The sequence below is a fragment of the Schistocerca americana genome, chromosome 7, assembly GCF_021461395.2.
Source record: "Schistocerca americana isolate TAMUIC-IGC-003095 chromosome 7, iqSchAmer2.1, whole genome shotgun sequence".
NCBI classification, from domain to species: domain Eukaryota; kingdom Metazoa; phylum Arthropoda; class Insecta; order Orthoptera; family Acrididae; genus Schistocerca; species Schistocerca americana.
Window position 1 is genome coordinate 13,617,298 of NC_060125.1, and position 21,508 is coordinate 13,638,805.

Here is a 21,508-nt window from a genome sequence, read left to right on the forward strand (position 1 = left end):
TTATAGATCCCGATGCTACACTTCAGGTTTACTGCATCCCTCTCAACCTCTTATTGACGATCAAACACAGAAAGTGCATCGGAATTAAATACAAAAGGCAAAATGCCGACTTAAGTACAAGAAAACTGACTCTTCTTACTGTCTATGTTTTGAACCATTCGTGTGACACTAGTTATAGATTCCGATGCTACACTTCAGGTTTACTGCATCCCTCTGAGCACCTTATTCACAATGAAACACAGAAAGAGCATCGGAATTAAATACAAAAGGCACAATGCCGACTTAAGTACAAGAAGACTGACTCTTCTTACTATCTATGTTTCGAACCATTCATGTGACACTAGTTATCGATTCCGATGCTTCACTTCAGGTTTACTGTATCCCTCTGACCTTCTTATTGACGATGAAACACAGAAATTTCATCGGAATAAAATACAAAAGGCACAATGCCGACTTATTTACAAGAAAACTGACTCTTCTTACTGTCTATGTTTGAACCAATCATGTGACACTAGTTATAGATTCCGATGCTTCACTTCAGGTTTACTGTATCCCTCTTAACTTCTTATTGACGATGAAACACAGAAATTGCATCGGAATTAAATACAAAAGGCACAATGCCGACTTAAGTACCAGAAAACTGACTCTTCTTACTGTCTATGTTTGAACCTTGCCTGTGACACTCGTTGTAGATTCCGATACTTCACTTCAGGTTTACTGTACCCATCTGATCTTCTTATTGACAATGAAACACAGATATTGCATCGGGATTAAATACAAAAGGCACAATGTCGACTTTAGTACAAGAAATCTGACTCATCTTACTGTCTATGTTTGAACCATTTATGTGACTCTAGTTATAGATTCCGATGCTTCACTTCAGGTTTACTGTATCCCTCTGACCTTCTTGTTGACGATGAAACACAGAAATTACATCGGAATTAAATACAAAAGGCACAATACCGACCTAAGTACAAGAAAACCGACCCTTCTTACTGTCTATGTTTGAACCATTCCTGTGACACTAGTTAAAGATTCCGATGCTTCACTTCAGGTTTACTGTATCCCTCTGACCTTCTTAGTGACGATGAAACACAGAAATTGCATTGGGATTAAATACAAAAAGCACAATGCAGACTTAAGTACAAGAAAACTGACTCTTCTTACTGTCTATGTTTTGAACCATTCCTGTGACACTAGTTATAGATTCCGATGCTTCACTTCAGGTTTACTGTATCCCTCTGGCAATCTTATTGACGATGAAACACAGAAATTGCATCGGAATTATATGCAAAAGGCACAATGCCGACTTAAGTACAAGAAAACTGACTCGTCTTACTGTCTATGTTTTGAACCATTCCAGTGACACTAGTTATAGATTCCGATGCTACACTTCAGGTTTACTGCATCCCTCTGAGCATCTTATTCACGATGAAACACAGAAAGAGCATCGGAATTAAATACAAAAGGCACAATGCCGACTTAAGTACAAGAAAACCCACTCTTATTACTGTCTATGTTTGAACCATTTTTGTGACACTAGTTATAGATTCCGATGCTTCACTTCAGGTTTACTGTATCCCTCTGACCTTCTTAGTGACGATGAAACACAGAAATTGCATTGGAATTAAATAGAAAAAGCACAATGCAGAGTTAAGTACAAGAAAACTGACTCTTCTTACTGTCTATGTTTTGAACCATTCCTGTGACACTAGTTATAGATTCCGATGCTTCACTTCAGGTTTACTGTAACCCTCTGACCTTTTTATTGACGATGAAACACAGAAATTGCATCGGAATTATATACAAAAGGCACAATGCCGACTTAAGTATAAGAAAACTGACTCTTCTTACTGTCTATGTTTTGAACCATTCCTGTGACACTAGTTATAGATTCCGATGCTACACTTCAGGTTTACTGCATCCCTCTCAACTTCTTATTGACGATGAAACATAGAAATTGCATCGGAATTAAATAGAAAAGGAACAACGCCGACTTTAGTACAAGAAAACTGACTCTTCTTACTGTCTATGTTTTGAACCATTCCTGTGACACTAGTTATAGATTCCGATGTTTCACATCAGGTTTACTGCATCCCTCTGACCGTCTTATTGAGGATGAAACACAGATATTGCATCGGAATTACATACTAAAGGCACAATGCCGACTTAAGTGCAAGAAAACTGACACTTCTTACTGTCTATGATTTGAACCATTCCTGTAACACTAGTTATAGATTCCGATGCTTCACTTCAGGTTTACTGCATCCCTCGGACCCTCTTATTGACGATGAAACACAGAAAATGCATCGGAATTAAATACAAAAGGCACAATGCCGACTTAAGTACAAGAAACTTGACTCTTCTTACTGTCTACGCTTTGAACCATTCCTGTGACACTAGTTATAGATTCCGATGCTTCACTTCAGGTTTACTGTATCCCTCTGACCTTCTTATTGACGATGAAACACAGAAATTGCATCGGAATTATATACAAAAGGCACAATGCCGACTTAAGTACAAGAAAACTGACTCTTCTTACTGTCTATGTTTTGAACCACTCCTGTGACACTAGTTATAGATCCCGATGCTACACTTCAGGTTTACGGCATCCCTCTCAACCTCTTATTGACGATCAAACACAGAAAGTGCATCGGAATTAAATACAAAAGGCAAAATGCCGACTTAAGTACAAGAAAACTGACTCTTCTTACTGTCTATGTTTTGAACCATTCATGTGACACTAGTTATAGATTCCGATGCTACACTTCAGGTTTACTGCATCCCTCTGAGCACCTTATTGCCATTGAAACACAGAAAGAGCATCGGAATTAAATACAAAAGGCACAATGCCGACTTAAGTACAAGAAGAATGACTCTTCTTACTATCTATGTTTCGAACCATTCATGTGACACTAGTTATCGATTCCGATGCTTCACTTCAGGTTTACTGTATCCCTCTGACCTTCTTATTGACGATGAAACACAGAAATTTCATCGGAATAAAATACAAAAGGCACAATGCCGACTTATTTACAAGAAAACTGACTCTTCTTACTGTCTATGTTTGAACCAATCATGTGACACTAGTTATAGATTCCGATGCTTCACTTCAGGTTTACTGTATCCCTCTTAACTTCTTATTGACGATGAAACACAGAAATTGCATCGGAATTAAATACAAAAGGCACAATGCCGACATAAGTACAAGAAAGCTGACTCTTCTTACTGTCTATGTTTTAAACGATTCCTGTGACACTAGCTATAGATTCCGATGCTCCACTTCAGGTTCACTGGATCCCTCTGACCTACTTACTGTTGATGAAACACATATATTGCATCGGAATTAAATACAAAATGCACAATGTCGACTTAGGTACATGAAAACTGACTCTTCTGACTGTCTATGATTTAAACCATTCCTGTGACACTAGTTATAGATTCCGATGCTTCACTTCAGGTTTACTGTATCCCTCGGACCTTCTTTATGACGATGAAACACAGAAATTGCATCGGAATTAAATACAAAAGGCACAATGCCGACTTATGTACAAGAAAACTGACTCATCTCACTGTCTATGTTTGAACCATTCATGTGACTCTAGTTATAGATTCCGATGCTTCACTTCAGGTTTACTGTATCCCTCTGACCTTCTTATTGACGATTAAAGACAGAAATTGCATTGGAATTAAATACAAAAGGCACAATGCCGACTTAAGTACAAGAAAATTGACTCTTCTTACTGTCTATGTTTGAACCATTTTTGTGACACTAGTTATAGATTCCGATGCTTCACTTCAGGTTTACTGTATCCCTCTGACCTTCTTATTGACGATGAAACACAGAAATTTCATCGGAATTAAATACAAAAGGCACAATGCCGACTTATTTGCAAGAAAACTGACTCTTCTTACTGTCTATGTTTGAACCAATCATGTGACACTAGTTATAGATTCCGATGCTTCACTTCAGGTTTACTGTATCCCTCTTACCTTCTTATTGACAATGAAACACAGAAATTGCATCGGAATTAAATACAAAAGGCTTAATGCCGACTCAAGTACAAGAAAACTGACTCTTCTTACTGTCTATGTTTGAACCATTCCAGTGACACTCGTTGTAGATGCCGATGCTTCACTTCAGGTTTACTGTATCCCTCTGACCTTCTTATTGACGATAAATCACAGAAATTGCATCGGAATTAAATACAAAAGGCACAATGCCGATTTAAGTACAAGAAAACTGATTCTTCTTACTGTCTATGCTTTGAACCATTCCTGTGACAGTAATTATAGATTCCGATGCTTCACTTCAGGTTTACTTTATCCCTCTGACGTTCTTATTGACAATGAAACATAGAAAGTGCATCGGAATTAAATGGAAAAGGCACAATGCCGACTTCAGTACAATTAAACTGACTCTTCTAACTGTCGATGTCTTGAACCATTCCTGTGAAACTAGTTACAGATTCCGATGCTTCACTTCAGGTTTACTGTACCCCTCTGATCTTCTTATTGACGATGAAACACAGATATTGCATCGGGATTAAATACAAAAGGCACAATGTCGACTTTAGTTCAAGAAAACTGACTCTTCTTACTGTCTATGTTTTGAACCATTCCTGTGACACTAGTTATAGATTCCGATGCTTCACTTCAGGTTTACTGTATCCCACTGACCTTCTTATTGACGATGAAACACAGAAATTGCATCGGAATTAAATACAAAAGGCACAATGCCGACTTAAGTACATGAAAACTGACTCTCCTTACAGTCTTTGTTTTGAACCACTACTGTGACACTAGTTATAGATTCCGATGCTTCACTTCAGGTTTACTGTATCCCTCTGACCTTCGTATTGACGATTAAACCCAGATATTGCATCGGAATTAAATACAAATGGCACAATGCCGACTTATGTACAAGAAAACTGACTCTTCTTACTGTCTATGTTTTGAACCATTCATGTGACACTAGTTATAGATTCCGATGGTTTACTCCAGGTTTACTGTATCCCTCTGACATTCTTATTGACGATGAAACACAGAAATTGCTTCGGAATTAAATACAAAAGGCACAATGCCGACTTAAGTACTAGAAAACTGACTCTTCTTACTGTCTATGTTTTGATCCATTCCTGTGACACTAGTTATAGATTCCGATCCATCACCTAAGGTTTACTGTTTCCCTCTGACCTTCTTAATGACGATGAGACATAGAAATTGCGTCGGAATTAAATAGAAAAGGAACAACGACGACTTAAGTACAAGAAAACTGACTCTTCTTACTGTCTATGTTTTGAACCATTCCTGTGAAACTAGTTATAGATGCCGATGCTTCACTTCAGGTTTACTGTATCCCTCTGACCTTCTTATTGACGATAAATCACAGAAATTTCATCGGAATTAAATACAAAAGGCACAATGCCGATTTAAGTACAAGAAAACTGATTCTTCTTACTGTCTATGCTTTGAACCATTCCTGTGACAGTAATTATAGATTCCGATGCTTCACTTCAGGTTTACTTTATCCCTCTGACGTTCTTATTGACAATGAAACATAGAAAGTGCATCGGAATTAAATGGAAAAGGCACAATGCCGACTTCAGTACAATTAAACTGACTCTTCTAACTGTCGATGTTTTGAACCATTCCTGTGAAACTAGTTATAGATTCCGATGCTTCACTTCAGGTTTACTGTACCCCTCTGATCTTCTTATTGACGATGAAACACAGATATTGCATCGGGATTAAATACAAAAGGCACAATGTCGACTTTAGTTCAAGAAAACTGACTCTTCTTACTGTCTATGTTTTGAACCATTCCTGTGACACTAGTTATAGATTCCGATGCTTCACTTCAGGTTTACTGTATCCCTCTGACCTTCTTATTGACGATTAAACCCAGATATTGCATCGGAATTAAATACAAATGGCACAATGCCGACTTATGTACAAGAAAACTGACTCTTCTTACTGTCTATGTTTTGAACCATTCCTGTGACACTAGTTATAGATTCTGATGCTTCACTTCAGGTTTACTGTATCCCTCAGACCTTCGTATTGTTGATGAAACACAGAAATTGCATCGGAATTAAATACAAAAGGCACAATGCCGACTTAAGTACAAGAAAACTGACTCTTCTTACTGTCTATGTTTTGAACCATTCCTGTGACACTAGTTATAGATTCCGATGCTTGACTTCAGGTTTACTGTATCCCTCTGACCTTCTTATTGACGATGAAACACAGAAATTCAATCGGAATTAAATACAAAAGGCACAATGCCGACTTAAGTACAAGAAAACTGACTCTTCTTACTGTCTATGTTTTGAACCATTCATGTGACACTAGTTATCGATTACGATGCTTCACTTCAGGTTTACTTTATCCCTCTGACCCTCTTATTGACGATGAAACACAAAAATTGCATCGGAATTAAATACAAAAGGCACAATGCCGACTTAAGTACAAGAAACTTGACTCTTCTTACTGTCTACGCTTTGAACCATTCCTGTGACACTAGTTATAGATTCCGATGCTTCACTTCAGGTTTACTGTATCCCTCTGACCTTCGTATTGACGATGAAACACAGAAATTGCATCGGAATTAAATACAAAAAGCACAATGCAGACTTAAGTACAAGAAAACTGAATCTTATTACTGTCTATGTTTCGAACCATTCCTGTGACACTAGTTATAGATTCCGATGCTTCACTTCAGGTTTACTGTATCCCTCTGACCTTCTTATTGACGATGAAACAAAGAAATTGAATCGGAATTATATACAAAAGGCACAATGCCGACTTAAGTACAAGAAAACTGACTCTTCTTACTGTCTAAGTTTTGAACCGTTCCTGAGACACTAGTTATAAATTCCGATGCTTCACTTCAGGTTTACTGTATCCCTCAGACCTTCGTATTGTTGATGAAACACAGAAATTGCATCGGAATTAAATACAAAAGGCACAATGCCGACTTAAGTACAAGAAAACTGACTCTTCTTACTGTCTATGTTTTGAACCATTCCTGTGACACTAGTTATAGATTCCGATGCTTGACTTCAGGTTTACTGTATCCCTCTGACCTTCTTATTGACGATGAAACACAGAAATTCAATCGGAATTAAATACAAAAGGCACAATGCCGACTTAAGTACAAGAAAACTGACTCTTCTTACTGTCTATGTTTTGAACCATTCATGTGACACTAGTTATCGATTACGATGCTTCACTTCAGGTTTGCTGTATCCCTCTGACCTTCTTACTGACGATGAAACAAAGAAATTGCATCGGAATTAAATACAAAAGGCACAATGACCACTTATGTACAAGAAAACTGACTCTCCCCACTGTCTATGTTTGAACCATTCCTGTGACACTAGTTATAGTTTCCGATGCTTCACTTCAGGTTTACTGTATCCCTCTGACCTTCTTATAGACGATGAAACACAGAAATTGCATCGGAATTAAATACAAAAGGTACAATGCCGACTTAAGTACAAGAAAACTGACTATTCTTACTGTCTGTGTTTGAAACATTCCTGTGACACTAGTTTTAGATACCGATGCTACTCTTCAGGTTTACTGTATCCATCTGACCTTCTTCTTGACGATGAAACACAGAAATTGCATCGGAATTAAATACAAAATGCACAGTGCCGACTTAAGTATAAGAAAACTGACTCTTCTTACTGTCTATGTGTTGAACCATTCCTGTGACACTAGTAATAGATTCCGATGCTTCACTTCAGGTTTACTGTATCCCTCTGACCTTCTTATTGACGATGAAACACAGAAATTGCATCGGAATTAAACACAAAATGCACAATGACTACTTATGTACAAGAAAACTGACTTTTCTTACTGTCTATGATTTGAACCATTCCTGTGACAATAGTTATAGTTTCCGATGCTTCACTTCAGGTTTACTGTATCCCTCTGACCTTCTTATTGACGATGAAACACAGAAATTGCATCGGAATTAAATACAAAAGGTACAATTACTACTTATGTACAAGAAAACTGACTATTCTTACTGTCTATGTTTGAACCATTCCTGTGACACCAGTTTTTGATTCCGATGCTTCAATTCAGATGTACTGTATCCCTCTGACCTTCTTATTGACGATGAAACACAGAAATTGCATCGGAATTAAATACAAAAGCACAATGCCGACTTAAGTACAAGAGAACTGACTCCTCCTACTGTCTATGTTTTGAACCATTCCTGTGACACTAGTTATAGATTCAGATGCTTCACTTCAGGTTTACTGTATCCCTCTGACCTTCTTATTGACGTTGAAACACAGAAATTGCATCGGAATTAAATAAAAAGGCACAATGCCAACTTAAGTGCAAGAAAACTGACTCTTCTTACTGTCTAGGTTTTGAACCATTCATGTGACACTAGTTATCGATTCCGATGCTTCACTTCTTGTTTACTGTATCCCTCTGACCTTCTTATTGACGATGAAACACAGAAATTGCATCGGAATTAAATTGAAAAGGCACAATACCGACTTTAGTACAAGAAAACTGACTCTTCTTACTGTCTATGTTTTGAACCATTCCTGTGACACTAGTTATTGATTCCGGTGCTTCACCTCAGGATTACTGTATCCCTCTGACCTTCTTATTGACGATGAAATACGGAAATTGCATCGGAATTAAATACAAAAGGCCCGACGTCGACTTAAGTACAAGAAAACTGACTCTTATTATTGTCTAAGTTTTGAACCATTTCTGCGACACTAGTTATAGATTCCGATGCTTCACTTCAGGTTTACTGTATCCCTCTGACCTTCTTATTGTTGATGAAACACAGAAATTGCATCGGAATTAAATACAAAAGGAACAATGCCGACTTAAGTACAAGAAAACTGACTGTTCTTACTGTCTATGTTTTGAACCATTCCTGTGACACTAGTTATAGATTCCGATGCATCACTTCAGGTTTACTGCATCCCTCAGACCTTCTTATTGACGATCAAACATAGAAATTGCATCGGAATTAAATACAAAAAGCACAATGCCGACATAAGTACAAGAAAACTCACTCTTCTTACTGTCTATGTTTTGAACCATTCATGTGACACTAGTTATCGATTCCGATGCTTCACTTCAGGTTTACTGTATCCCTCTGACCTTCTTATTGACGATGAAACACAGAAATTGCATCGGAATTAAATACAAAATGCACAATGACCACTTAGGTACAAGAAAACTGACTCTTCTTACTGTCTATGTTTTGAACCATTCCTGTGACACTAGTTATAGTTTCCGATGCTTCACTTCAGGTTTACTGTATCCCTCTGACCTTCTTATTGACGATGAAACACAGAAATTGCATCGGAATTAAATACAAAAGGTAAAATACCGACTTATGTACAAGAAAACTGACTATTCTTACTGTCTATGTTTGCACCATTCCTGTGACACTAGTTTTAGATTCCGATGCTTCACTTCAGGTTTACTGTATCCCTCTGACCTTCTTATTGCCGATGAAACACAGAAATTGCATCGGAAGTAAATACAAAAGGCACAATGCCGACTTAAGTACAAGAAAACTGACTCTTCTTACTGTCTATGTTTTGAACTATTCCTGTGACACTAGTTATAGATTCCGATGCTTCACTTCAGGTTTACTGTATCCCTCTGACATTCTTATTGACGATGAAACACAGAAATTACATCGGAATTAAATTCAAAAGGCACAATGCCGACTTATGTGCAAGAAAACTGACTCTTCTTACTGTCTATGTTTGGACCATTCCTGTGACACTAGTTATAGATTCCGATGCTTCACTTCAGGAATACTGTATCCCTCTGACCTTCTTATTGACGATGAAACACAGAAATTGCATCGGAATTAAATACAAAAAGCACAATGCAGACTTAAGTACAAGAAAACTGACTCTTCTTACTGTCTATGTTTTGTACCATTCCTGTGACACTAGTTATAGATTCCGATGCTTCACTTCAGGTTTACTGTATCACTCTGACCTTCTTATTGACGATGAAACACAGAAATTGCAACGGAATTATATACAAAAGGAACAATGCCGACTTAAGTACAAGACAACTGACTCTTCTTACTGTCTAAGTTTTGAAGCATTCCTGTGACACTAGTTACAGATTCCGATGCTTCACTTCAGGTTTACTGTATCCCTCTGACCTTCTTATTGTTGATGAAACACAGAAATTGCATCGGAATTAAATACAAAAGGCACACTGCCGACTTAAGTTCAAGAAAACTGACTCTTCTTACTGTCTATGTTTGAACCATTCCTGTGACACTCGTTGAAGATTCCGATGCTTCACTTCAGGTTTACTGTATCCCTCTGACCTTCTTATTGACGATGAAACACAGAAATTGCATCGGAGTTAAATACAAAAGGCACAATGCCCACTTAAGTACAAGAATGCTGCCCCTTCTTACAGTCTATATTTTGAACCATGCGCGTGACACTAGTTATAGATTCCGATGCTTCACTTCAGGTTTACTGTATCACTCTGAACTTCTTATTGTTGATGAAACACAGAAATTGCATCGGAATTATATACAAAAGGATCAATGCCGACTTAAGTACAAGAAAACTGACTCTTCTTACTGTCTACGCTTTGAACCATTGCTGTGACACTAGTTATAGATTCAGATGCTTCACTTCAGGTTTACTGTATCCCTCTGACCTTCTTATCGACGACGAAACACAGAAATTGCATCGGAATTAAATACAAAAAGCACAATGCAGACTTAAGTACAAGAGAACTGACTCTTCTTACTGTCTATGTTTTGAACCATTCCATGTGACACTAGTTATAGATTCCGATGCTTCACTTCAGGTTTACTGTATCACTCTGACCTTCTTATTGTCGATGAAACACAGAAATTGCATCGGAATTATATACAAAAGGAACAATGCCGACTTAAGTACAAGAAAACTGACTCTTCTTACTGTCTAAGCTTTGAACCATTCCTGTGACACTAGTTATAGATTCCGATGCTTCACTTCAGGTTTACTGTATCCCTCTGACCTTCTTATTGTTGATGAAACACAGAAATTGCATCGGAATTAAATACAAAAGGCAAAATGCCGACTTAAGTAGAAGAAAACTGACTCTTCTTACTGTCTATGTTTTGAACCATTCCTGTGACACTAGTTTTAGATTCCGATGCTTCACTTCAGGTGTACGGTATCCCTCTGACCTTCTTATCGACGATAAAACAAAGAAATTGCATCGGAATTCAGTACAAAAGCACAATGTCGACTTAAGTACAAGAGAAGTGACCCCTCCTACTGTCTATGTTTTGAACTATTCCTGTGACACTAGTTATAGTTTCCGATCCTTCACTTCAGGTTTATTGTATCCCTCTGACCTTCTTATTGACGATGAAATACGGAAATTGCATCGGAAATAAATACAAAATGCACAATGCCGACTTAAGTGCAAAAAAACTGACTCTTCTTACTGTCTATGTTTTGAACCATTCATGTGACACTAGTTATAGATTCCGATGCTTCACTTCAGGTTTACTGTATCACTCTGACCTTCTTATTGACGATGAAACACAGAAATTGCAACGGAATTATATACAAAAGGAACAATGCCGACTTAAGTACAAGACAACTGACTCTTCTTACTGTCTATGTTTGAACCATTCCTGTGACACTAGTTACAGATTCCGATGCTTCACTTCAGGTTTACTGTATCCCTCTGACCTTCTTATTGACGATGAAACACAGAAATTGCAACGGAATTATATACAAAAGGAACAATGCCGACTTAAGTACAAGACAACTGACTCTTCTTACTGTCTAAGTTTTGAAGCATTCCTGTGACACTAGTTACAGATTCCGATGCTTCACTTCAGGTTTACTGTATCCCTCTGACCTTCTTATTGTTGATGAAACACAGAAATTGCATCGGAATTAAATACAAAAGGCACACTGCCGACTTAAGTTCAAGAAAACTGACTCTCCTTACTGTCTATGTTTGAACCATTCCTGTGACACTCGTTGAAGATTCCGATGCTTCACTTCAGGTTTACTGTATCCCTCTGACCTTCTTATTGACGATGAAACACAGAAATGGCATCGGAGTTAAATACAAAAGGCACAATGCCCACTTAAGTACAAGAATGCTGTCCCTTCTTACAGTCTATATTTTGAACCATGCGCGTGACACTAGTTATAGATTCCGATGCTTCACTTCAGGTTTACTGTATCACTCTGAACTTCTTATTGACGATGAAACACAGAAATTGCATCGGAATTATATACAAAAGGAACAATGCCGACTTAAGTACAAGAAAACTGACTCTTCTTACTGTCTACGCTTTGAACCATTGCTGTGACACTAGTTATAGATTCAGATGCTTCACTTCAGGTTTACTGTATCCCTCTGACCTTCTTATCGACGACGAAACACAGAAATTGCATCGGAATTAAATACAAAAAGCACAATGCAGACTTAAGTACAAGAGAACTGACTCTTCTTACTGTCTATGTTTTGAACCATTCCTGTGACACTAGTTATAGATTCCGATGCTTCACTTCAGGTTTACTGTATCACTCTGACCTTCTTATTGTCGATGAAACACAGAAATTGAATCGGAATTATATACAAAAGGAACAATGCTGACTTAAGTACAAGAAAACTGACTCTTCTTACTGTCTAAGTTTTGAACCATTCCTGTGACACTAGTTATAGATTCCGATGCTTCACTTCAGGTTTACTGTATCCCTCTGACCTTCTTATTGTTGATGAAACACAGAAATTGCATCGGAATTAAATACAAAAGGCAAAATGCCGACTTAAGTACAAGAAAACTGACTCTTCTTACTGTCTATGTTTTGAACCATTCCTGTGACACTAGTTATAGATTCCGATGCTTCACTTCAGGTATACTGTATCCCTCTGACCTTCTTATTGACGATGAAACACAGAAATTGCATCGGAATTAAATACAAAAAGCACAGTGCCGACTTAAGTACAAGAAAACTGACTCTTCTTACTGTCTATGTTTTGAACCATTCCTGTGACACTAGTTATAGATTCCGATGCTTCACTTCAGGTTTACTGTATCACTCTGACCTTCTTATTGACGATGAAACACAGAAATTGCATCGGAATTATATACAAAAAGAACAATGCCGACTTAAGTATAAGAAAACTGACTCTTCTTACTGTCTAAGTTTTGAAGCAATCCTGTGACACTAGTTATAGATTCCGATGCTTCACTTCAGGTTTACTTTATCCCTCTGACCTTCTTATTGTTCATGAAACACAGAAATTGCATCGGAATTAAATACAAAAGGCACATTGCCGACTTAAGTTCAAGAAAACTGACTCTTCTTACTGTCTATGTTTGAACCATTCCTGTGACACTCGTTGAAGATTCCGATGCTTCACTTCAGGTTTACTGTATCCCTCTGACCTTCTTATTGACGATGAAAAACGGAAATTGCTTCGGAATTAAATACAAAAGGCACAATGCCGACTTAAGTACAATAAAACTGACTCTTCTTACTGTCTATGTTTTGAACCATTCCTGTGACACTAGTTATAGATTCTGATACCTCACTTCAGGTTCACTGTATCCCTCTGACCTTCTTATTGACGATGAAACACAGAAATTGCATAGGAGTTAAATACAAAAGGCACAATGCCCACTTAAGTACAAGAATGCTGCCCCTTCTTACGGTCTTTATTTTGAACCATGCGCGTGACACTAGTTATAGATTCCGATGCTTCAATTCAGGTTTACTGTACCACTCTGAACTTCTTATTGACGATGAAACACAGAAATTGCATCGGAATTATATACAAAAGGAACAATGCCGACTTAAGTACATGAAAACTGACTCTTCTTACTGTCTACGCTTTGAACCATTGCTGTGACACTAGTTATAGATTCCGATGCTTCACTTCAGGTTTACTGTATCCCTCTGACCTTCTTATTGACGATGAAACACAGAAATTGCATCGAAATTAAATACAAAATGCACAATGACGACTTATGTACAAGAAAAATGACTTTTCTTACTGTCTATGATTTGAACCATTCCTGTGACAATAGTTATAGTTTCCGATGCTTCACTTCAGGTTTATTGTATCCCTCTGACCTTCTTATTGACGATGAAACATAGAAATTGCATCGGAATTAAATACAAAATGTACAATGCCGACTTAAGTACAAGAAAACTGACTATTCTTACTGTCTATGTTTGAACCATTCCTGTGACACCAGTTTTAGATGCCGATGCTTCACTTCAGGTTTACTGTATCCCTCTGACCTTCTTATTGACGATGAAACACAGAAATTGCATCGGAATTAAATTTAAAAGGCACAATGCCGACTTATGTACAAGAAAACTGACTCTTCTTACTGTCTATGTTTGAACCATTCATGTGACACTAGTTATAGATTCCGATGCTTCACTTCAGGTTTACTGTATCCCTCTGACATTCTTATTGACGATGAAACACAGAAGTTACGCCGGAATTAAATTCAAAAGGCACAATGCCGACTTATGTACAAGAAAACTGACTCTTCTTACTGTCTATGTTTGGACCATTCCTGTGACACTAGTTATAGATTCCGATGCTTCACTTCAGGTATACTGTATCCCTCTGACCTTCTTATTGACGATGAAACACAGAAATTGCATCGGAATTAAATACAAAAAGCACAATGCAGACTTAAGTACAAGAAAACTGACTCTTCTTACTGTCTATGTTTTGTACCATTCCTGTGACACTAGTTATAGATTCCGATGCTTCACTTCAGGTTTTTCTGTATCACTCTGACCTTCTTATTGACGATGAAACACAGAAATTGCAACGGAATTATATACAAAAGGAACAATGCCGACTTAAGTACAAGACAACTGACTCTTCTTACTGTCTAAGTTTTGAAGCATTCCTGTGACACTAGTTACAGATTCCGATGCTTCACTTCAGGTTTACTGTATCCCTCTGACCTTCTTATTGTTGATGAAACACAGAAATTGCATCGGAATTAAATACAAAAGGCACACTGCCGACTTAAGTTCAAGAAAACTGACTCTTCTTACTGTCTATGTTTGAACCATTCCTGTGACACTCGTTGAAGATTCCGATGCTTCACTTCAGGTTTACTGTATCCCTCTGACCTTCTTATTGACGATGAAACACAGAAATTGCATCGGAGTTAAATACAAAAGGCACAATGCCCACTTAAGTACAAGAATGCTGCCCCTTCTTACAGTCTGTATTTTGAACCATGCGCGTGACACTAGTTATAGATTCCGATGCTTCACTTCAGGTTTACTGTATCACTCTGAACTTCTTATTGTTGATGAAACACAGAAATTGCATCGGAATTATATACAAAAGGATCAATGCCGACTTAAGTACAAGAAAACTGACTCTTCTTACTGTCTACGCTTTGAACCATTGCTGTGACACTAGTTATAGATTCAGATGCTTGACTTCAGGTTTACTGTATCCCTCTGACCTTCTTATCGACGACGAAACACAGAAATTGCATCGGAATTAAATACAAAAAGCACAATGCAGACTTAAGTACAAGAGAACTGACTCTTCTTACTGTCTATGTTTTGAACCATTCCATGTGACACTAGTTATAGATTCCGATGCTTCACTTCAGAATTACTGTATCACTCTGACCTTCTTATTGTCGATGAAACACAGAAATTGCATCGGAATTATATACAAAAGGAACAATGCCGACTTAAGTACAAGAAAACTGACTCTTCTTACTGTCTAAGCTTTGAACCATTCCTGTGACACTAGTTATAGATTCCGATGCTTCACTTCAGGTTTACTGTATCCCTCTGACCTTCTTATTGTTGATGAAACACAGAAATTGCATCGGAATTAAATACAAAAGGCAAAATGCCGACTTAAGTACAAGAAAACTGACTCTTCTTACTGTCTATGTTTTGAACCATTCCTGTGACACTAGTTTTAGATTCCGATGCTTCACTTCAGGTGTACGGTATCCCTCTGACCTTCTTATCGACGATAAAACAAAGAAATTGCATCGGAATTCAGTACAAAAGCACAATGTCGACTTAAGTACAAGAGAAGTGACCCCTCCTACTGTCTATGTTTTGAACTATTCCTGTGACACTAGTTATAGTTTCCGATCCTTCACTTCAGGTTTATTGTATCCCTCTGACCTTCTTATTGACGATGAAATACGGAAATTGCATCGGAAATAAATACAAAATGCACAATGCCGACTTAAGTGCAAAAAAACTGACTCTTCTTACTGTCTATGTTTTGAACCATTCATGTGACACTAGTTATCGATTCCGATGCTTCACTTCAGGTTTACTGTATCCCTCTGACCTTCTTATTGACGATGAAACACAGAAATTGCATCGGAATTAAATACAAAAGGCACAATGACCACTTAGGTACAAGAAAACTGACTCTTCTTACTGTCTATGTTTTGAACCATTCCTGTGACACTAGTTATAGTTTCCGATGCTTCACTTCAGGTTTACTGTATCCCTCTGACCTTCTTATTGACGATGAAACACAGAAATTGCATCGGAATTAAATACAAAAGGTAAAATGCCGACTTAAGTACAAGAAAACTGACTATTCTTACTGTCTATGTTTGAACCATTCCTGTGACACTAGTTTTAGATTCCGATGCTTCACTTCAGGTTTACTGTATCCCTCTGACCTTCTTATTGCCGATGAAACACAGAAATTGCATCAGAAGTAAATACAAAAGGCACAATGCCGACTTAAGTACAAGAAAACTGACTCTTCTTACTGTCTATGTTTTGAACCATTCCTGTGACACTAGTTATACATTCCGATGCTTCACTTCAGGTTTACTGTATCCCTCTGACATTCTTATTGACGATGAAACACAGAAATTACATCGGAATTAAATTCAAAAGGCACAATGCCGACTTATGTGCAAGAAAACTGACTCTTCTTACTGTCTATGTTTGGACCATTCCTGTGACACTAGTTATAGATTCCGATGCTTCACTTCAGGAATACTGTATCCCTCTGACCCTCTTATTGACGATGAAACACAGAAACTGCATCGGAATTAAATACAAAAAGCACAATGCAGACTTAAGTACAAGAAAACTGACTCTTCTTACTGTCTATGTTTTGTACCATTCCTGTGACACTAGTTATAGATTCCGATGCTTCACTTCAGGTTTACTGTATCACTCTGACCTTCTTATTGACGATGAAACACAGAAATTGCAACGGAATTATATACAAAAGGAACAATGCCGACTTAAGTACAAGACAACTGACTCTTCTTACTGTCTAAGTTTTGAAGCATTCCTGTGACACTAGTTACAGATTCCGATGCTTCACTTCAGGTTTACTGTATCCCTCTGACCTTCTTATTGTTGATGAAACACAGAAATTGCATCGGAATTAAAAACAAAAGGCACACTGCCGACTTAAGTTCAAGAAAACTGACTCTTCTTACTGTCTATGTTTGAACCATTCCTGTGACACTCGTTGAAGATTCCGATGCTTCACTTCAGGTTTACTGTATCCCTCTGACCTTCTTATTGACGATGAAACACAGAAATTGCATCGGAGTTAAATACAAAAGGCACAATGCCCACTTAAGTACAAGAATGCTGCCCCTTCTTACAGTCTATATTTTGAACCATGCGTGTGACACTAGTTATAGATTCCGATGCTTCACTTCAGGTTTACTGTATCACTCTGAACTTCTTATTGACGATGAAACACAGAAATTGCATCGGAATTATATACAAAAGGAACAATGCCGACTTAAGTACAAGAAAACTGACTCTTCTTACTGTCTACGCTTTGAACCATTGCTGTGACACTAGTTATAGATTCAGATGCTTCACTTCAGGTTTACTGTATCCCTCTGACCTTCTTATCGACGACGAAACACAGAAATTGCATCGGAATTAAATACAAAAAGCACAATGCAGACTTAAGTACAAGAGAACTGACTCTTCTTACTGTCTATGTTTTGAACCATTCCTGTGACACTAGTTATAGATTCCGATGCTTCACTTCAGGTTTACTGTATCACTCTGACCTTCTTATTGTCGATGAAACACAGAAATTGAATCGGAATTATATACAAAAGGAACAATGCTGACTTAAGTACAAGAAAACTGACTCTTCTTACTGTCTAAGTTTTGAACCATTCCTGTGACACTAGTTATAGATTCCGATGCTTCACTTCAGGTTTACTGTATCCCTCTGACCTTCTTATTGTTGATGAAACACAGAAATTGCATCGGAATTAAATACAAAAGGCAAAATGCCGACTTAAGTACAAGAAAACTGACTCTTCTTACTGTCTTTGTTTTGAACCATTCCTGTGACACTAGTTATAGATTCCGATGCTTCACTTCAGGTATACTGTATCCCTCTGACCTTCTTATTGACGATGAAACACAGAAATTGCATCGGAATTAAATACAAAAAGCACAGTGCCGACTTAAGTACAAGAAAACTGACTCTTCTTACTGTCTATGTTTTGAACCATTCCTGTGACACTAGTTATAGATTCCGATGCTTCACTTCAGGTTTACTGTATCACTCTGACCTTCTTATTGACGATGAAACACAGAAATTGCATCGGAATTATATACAAAAAGAACAATGCCGACTTAAGTATAAGAAAACTGACTCTTCTTACTGTCTAAGTTTTGAAGCAATCCTGTGACACTAGTTATAGATTCCGATGCTTCACTTCAGGTTTACTTTATCCCTCTGACCTTCTTATTGTTCATGAAACACAGAAATTGCATCGGAATTAAATACAAAAGGCACATTGCCGACTTAAGTTCAAGAAAACTGACTCTTCTTACTGTCTATGTTTGAACCATTCCTGTGACACTCGTTGAAGATTCCGATGCTTCACTTCAGGTTTACTGTATCCCTCTGACCTTCTTATTGACGATGAAAAACGGAAATTGCTTCGGAATTAAATACAAAAGGCACAATGCCGACTTAAGTACAATAAAACTGACTCTTCTTACTGTCTATGTTTTGAACCATTCCTGTGACACTAGTTATAGATTCTGATACCTCACTTCAGGTTTACTGTATCCCTCTGACCTTCTTATTGACGATGAAACACAGAAATTGCATCGGAGTTAAATACAAAAGGCACAATGCCCACTTAAGTACAAGAATGCTGCCCCTTCTTACGGTCTTTATTTTGAACCATGCGCGTGACACTAGTTATAGATTCCGATGCTTCAATTCAGGTTTACTGTACCACTCTGAACTTCTTATTGACGATGAAACACAGAAATTGCATCGGAATTATATACAAAAGGAACAATGCCGACTTAAGTACATGAAAACAGACTCTTCTTACTGTCTACGCTTTGAACCATTGCTGTGACACTAGTTATAGATTCCGATGCTTCACTTCAGGTTTACTGTATCCCTCTGACCTTCTTATTGACGATGAAACACAGAAATTGCATCGAAATTAAATACAAAATGCACAATGACGACCTATGTACAAGAAAAATGACTTTTCTTACTGTCTATGATTTGAACCATTCCTGTGACAATAGTTATAGTTTCCGATGCTTCACTTCAGGTTTACTGTATCCCTCTGACCTTCTTATTGACGATGAAACATAGAAATTGCATCGGAATTAAATACAAAATGTACAATGCCGACTTAAGTACAAGAAAACTGACTATTCTTACTGTCTATGTTTGAACCATTCCTGTGACACCAGTTTTAGATGCCGATGCTTCACTTCAGGTTTACTGTATCCCTCTGACCTTCTTATTGACGATGAAACACAGAAATTGCATCGGAATTAAATTTAAAAGGCACAATGCCGACTTATGTACAAGAAAACTGACTCTTCTTACTGTCTATGTTTGAACCATTCATGTGACACTAGTTATAGATTCCGATGCTTCACTTCAGGTTTACTGTATCCCTCTGACATTCTTATTGACGATGAAACACAGAAATTACGTCGGAATTAAATTCAAAAGGCACAATGCCGACTTATGTACAAGAAAACTGACTCTTCTTACTGTCTATGTTTGGACCATTCCTGTGACACTAGTTATAGATTCCGATGCTTCACTTCAGGTATACTGTATCCCTCTGACCTTCTTATTGACGATGAAACACAGAAATTGCATCGGAATTAAATACAAAAAGCACAATGCTGACTTAAGTACAAGAAAACTGACTCTTCTTACTGTCTATGTTTTGAACCATTCCTGTGACACTAGTTACAGATTCCGATGCTTCACTTCAGGTTTACTGTATCACTCTGACCTTCTAATTGACGATGAAACACAGAAATTGCATCGGAATTATATACAAAAGGAACAATGCCGACTTATGTACAAGAAAACTGACTCTTCTTACTGTCTAAGTTTTGAAGCATTCCTGTGACACTAGTTATAGATTCCGATGCTTCACTTCAGGTTTACTGTATTCCTCTGACCTTCTTATTGTTGATGAAACACAGGAATTGCATCGGAATTAAATACAAAAGGCACATTGCCGACTTAAGTTCAAGAAAACTGACTCTTCTTACTGTCTATGTTTGAACCATTCCTGTGACACTCGTTGAAGATTCCGATGCTTCACTTCAGGTTTACTGTATCCCTCTGACCTTCTTATTGACGATGAAAATCGGAAATTGCTTCGGAATTAAATACAAAAGGCACAATGCCGACTTAAGTACAATAAAACTGACTCTTCTTACTGTCTATGTTTTGAACCATTCCTGTGACACTAGTTATAGATTCTGATACCTCACTTCAGGTTTACTGTATCCCTCTGACCTTCTTATTGACGATGAAACACAGAAATTGCATCGGAGTTAAGTACAAAAGGCACAATGCCCACTTAAGTACAAGAATGCTGCCCCTTCTTACAGTCTATATTTTGAACCATGCGCGTGACTCTAGTTATAGATTCCGATGCTTCACTTCAGGTTTACTGTATCACTCTGAACTTCTTATTGACGATGAAACACAGAAATTGCATCGGAATTATATACAAAAGGAACAATGCCGACTTAAGTACAAGAAAACTGACACTTCTTACTGTCTACGCTTTGAACCATTGCTGTGACACTAGTTATAGATTCCGATGCTTCACTTCAGGTTTACTGTATCCCTCTGACCTTCTTATTGACGATGAAACATAGAAATTGCATCGGAATTAAATACAAAAGGTACAATGCCGACTTAAGTACAAGAAAACTGACTATTCTTACTGTCTATGTTTGAACCATTCCTGTGACACTCGTTGAAGATTCCGATGCTTCACTTCAGGTTTACTGTATCCCTCTGACCTTCTTATTGACGATGAAACACAGAAATTGCATCGGAATTAAATTCAAAAGGCACAATGCCGACTTATGTACAAGAAAACTGACTCTTCTTACTGTCTATGTTTTGAACCATTCCTGTGACACTAGTTATAGATTCCGATGCTTCACTTCAGGTTTACTGTATCACT